This window comes from Primulina tabacum, chromosome 1 (genome assembly GCF_025594145.1).
Source record: "Primulina tabacum isolate GXHZ01 chromosome 1, ASM2559414v2, whole genome shotgun sequence".
Taxonomy (NCBI): domain Eukaryota; kingdom Viridiplantae; phylum Streptophyta; class Magnoliopsida; order Lamiales; family Gesneriaceae; genus Primulina; species Primulina tabacum.
Genome location: NC_134550.1, coordinates 30,357,952 through 30,362,199, shown reverse-complemented (window position 1 = coordinate 30,362,199; position 4,248 = coordinate 30,357,952).

The window sequence follows — 4,248 nt, the reverse complement described above, 5'->3', positions numbered from 1 at the left end:
AGACTAAACCACAGTACTGGGCTGGCAGGGTAAGTCCACTACCACATACATGAGATCCCCCTTCATAATTTAACGGGTGGATTGGTCCCTGGTCATACTTTACCACTTCCCAATCCTAATCTAAACCCGGTCATACTTTACCGGGGTAGAGAGGTCCTCGGCCACGTTCACCGATTTCCAAACCCGTTCATAATTTGGTTAAAAAACATTTAGCATACCTCAAATGATACGAATCCTCGTACGAATGAAAGGCAAGCACGAATATATAAATCGCACCCTCAATTCAATAACAAACAAGGAACGATTATTTTGTCCCGATCTTTTGAAACAAGTAACGATTTTGTGATATTCACCTCTAAGCGATTATAACTTAGCAACAAATATCAACGATAAAATAATTGAATTTCAAACGAACCTTCAAAGAACTTGTTTTGATAATCCGTGCGAAGAACAATCAACAAACGCCACAAAGATGCAATCTTTGATAAGTTTGATTTTGATAAACACAAAGCACAAGCTTTGCAATTTGAGAGAAAACTCAAGAACTTTTATCTATCATTCATCATAATTCGTTTATGGTCTGATACACTGAATATATGTTAAATAAAGTATGAAAAAGTAGTGTAAAAAGGCTTAATTATGATAACAAGAAAATTTGACACGGAAGTTGACAAAAGATCGCGGGTGCGCTGCAGACTGGACCGCGGGTGTGGTGCCGCTTCGGCGAAGTTCGGGTGCAAAGGACCGCGGGTGCGGTCCTTTTAGGAGCGCGGGTGCGCTCGCCTTCCGCGGGTGCGGTATAGCTTCGGCAATATTCTCTTAAATTTGATTATTATGGACCGCGGGTGCACTCCCTGAACTGGCGCGGGTGCGCTGTACCTTCGGCAATTGCACTTGAATAACATTCCAAAAACCTTCAATATTATTCCCATGATTCTCAACCTCCTCTAATTTAGATATCCAACTTGTAGGACTTCCTTGATAGCTCATCATGAGTCCTTGAAGTGCATCTTTAAACTTCTTGCTTCGTCCCCTCGTTATAGGTCCTTCGGGCAACACCAATGACTCCCATGCTTTCTTTGGTGCTTGATCAACCACATTTGCATCATTCTCCCCTTCTTGAAAAGGATTTGTCCTCAAATCTTGATCATCTCCTACATCAAATAACGAAAGATCAATAACATTAAAAGTAGAGCTGACATTATACTCACCTGGTAGGTCTAATTTGTAGGCATTGTCGTTGATCTTTTCAAGCACTTGAAATGGTCCGTCACCCCTAGGTAAGAGTTTTGAACGTCGCTTTTCTGGAAATCTTTCCTTCCTTAAGTGCAACCACACCCAATCTCCCTTTTTAAAAACCATCTTTTTCCTTCCCTTGTTGGCTTGCTTCGTGTATTGTAAATTCTTCTTCTCGATGTTATCCTTGACCTTCTCATGCAAACTTCTAACTAATTCAGCTTTCTTCTTGCCATCCATATTCAACATTTCACTCACAGGTAAAGACATCAAATCCAACGGAGTCAAAGGATTAAAACCATATACAATTTCAAATGGTGAATAATTCGTAGTAGCATGCACACTACGATTATAAGCAAACTCAACAAATGGTAAACAATCCTCCCAATTCTTTAAGTTCTTTTTAAGAATAGCACGCAAAAGTGTTCCTAAAGTTCTATTGACAACTTCAGTTTGCCCATCCGTTTGAGGATGACATGTAGTAGAAAACAACAATTTTGTGCCAAGTTTAGCCCATAACGTTTTCCAAAAATAACTCAAAATTTAACATCACGGTCCGAAACAATAGTCCTAGGCATGCCATGCAACCTAACGACTTCTCTAAAGAATAGATCCGCAATGTGAGATGTATCATCAGTTTTGTGACAAGCAATAAAATGAGCCATCTTAGAAAATCTATCCACAACAACAAATATAGAATCCCTCCCTTTCTTTGTCCTAGGCAACCCCAAAACAAAGTCCATAGAAATATCAACCCAAGGTTCACTAGGGACGGGAAGTGGTGTATACAAGCCATGTGGTTGTGTTTTAGATTTAGCTTGTCTACAAGTAATGCACTTATCACAAACACGCTCAACGTCACGTTTCATGTGTGGCCAATAGAAATGTTCATGCAATGCACTTAAAGTTTTAGCCACACCAAAATGCCCCATTAAGCCACCCCCATGTGCCTCCCTAACAAGTAATTCACGAATGGATGATCTAGGGACGCACAACCTATCTTCTTTAAACAAGAAACCATGATGCAAATAAAATTTGTCATGTGGACCATGCATACATGTTTCAAATACATTCTTAAAATCCTCATCTAACACATATAATTCCTTCACATGCTCAAACCCCAAAACTTTAGACTCCAAAGTAGAGATTAGTACATACCTCCGTGATAATGCGTCAGCCACTACATTTTCCTTACCTTGTTTGTACTTGATGATGTAGGGAAATGTACCTATGAATGCAACCCACTTGGCATGCTGCTTGTTCAACTTCTGCTGCCCCTTAAGGTGCTTAAGAGACTCATGATCCGTGTGAATCACAAACTCTTTAGGCCTCAAGTAGTGTTGCCACACCTCCAAAGTCCTCACAAGCGCGTACAACTCCTTGTCATACGTTGGATAGTTCAGCGCTGCTCCATTGAGTTTCTCACTAAAATACGCCACTGGTCGTCCTCCTTGCATCAAAACACCACCAATACCTACACCTGAAGCATCACATTCAATTTCAAAAGTATTAGAAAAATCAGGCAAAACAAGTAAAGGCGCATTAATTAACTTTTGTTTAATAATATTCAAAGACTTCTCTTGCTCCTCGCCCCAATGGAATGGAACGTTCTTCTTAATCACCGCCGTCATGGTGTCGCCAGTGTGCTAAAATCTTTTACAAACCTCCTATAGAAGCTTGCAAGACCATGAAAGCTTCGAACTTGACTAACATTAGCAGGTGTTGGCCAATCTCGAATAGCACTTACCTTGTCCTCATCTACTTGTATCTCCTGCGAACTTACCACAAAACCAAGGAAGACAAGTTTGCTTGTACAAAAATCACATTTCTTTAAATTAGCATATAAATTTTCAGCCCTTAGTGTGATTAGCACAATTCTCAAGTGATTAACATGCTCATCCAAGTCTTTGCTATATACTAGGATATCATCAAAGTAAACAACAACAAATTTTCCTATGTATGCACGCAAGACATGGTTCATTAACCTCATAAAGGTGCTAGGAGCGTTAGTTAAGCCAAAAGGCATGACCATCCACTCATATAACCCGTACTTGGTTTTAAAAGCCGTTTTCCACATCACCTTCTCTCATCCTAATTTGGTGATATCCACTTTTCAAATCAATCTTGCTAAAAATACAAGCACCATGCAACTCATCTAACATATCATCTAGTCTAGGTATGGGATGCCTATACTTAATGGTTATGTTATTGATTGCCCTACAATCTACACACATACGCCATGAGCCATCTTTCTTAGGAACTAATAAAACAGGTACAGCACAAGGAGACATGGACTCACGCACGAAACCCCTATCTATTAATTCACTTACCTGCCGTTGAAGCTCCTTGGTCTCCTCCGGATTGCTTCTATACGCTGGACGATTTGGTAATGCACTTCCGGGCACAAAATCAATTTGGTGCTCAATCCCCCTCAATGGTGGTATTCCTTGAGGTAGCTCCTCCGGAAATATATCATCAAACTCCTGCAAAAGGGAAACAACAATGCTCGGAAGATTTCTGGCTATATCACTTGTGTTAAAGAGAATCTCTTTGTAAAGAATCAACACAAGTGTATCATGTGTGTGCAGCAATTGTTTCATGTCACTCTTTTGGACCATATATATATTTTTTTTGGTCTCTTTCCTCTCATTTTCTTTTTCCTAATTTTTCTTTTGTATGGCTATCTCAATTTTTTTATCACTTTTGTTTTTAGCCATTTCATTTTTCTTTTCAAAGGCCATCTCACTTTTTAATTCACTCTTTCTTTCGGCCTCATCTCTCTTCTTCTTTTTCAATTGGTCCTCCAACACTTGTTTTGGGGACAAAGAAAGTAAAACAATGGGTTCTTTCTTGAGTACAAAAGAATATTTATTTCTAAACCCATCATGTGTCACTTGCCTATCATATTGCCATGGTCTTCCTAACAAAATATGACAAGCATGCATTGGTACCACATCACACAATACCTCATCAACATACTTCTCAATCGAAAATGCAACCAAAACTTGTTTG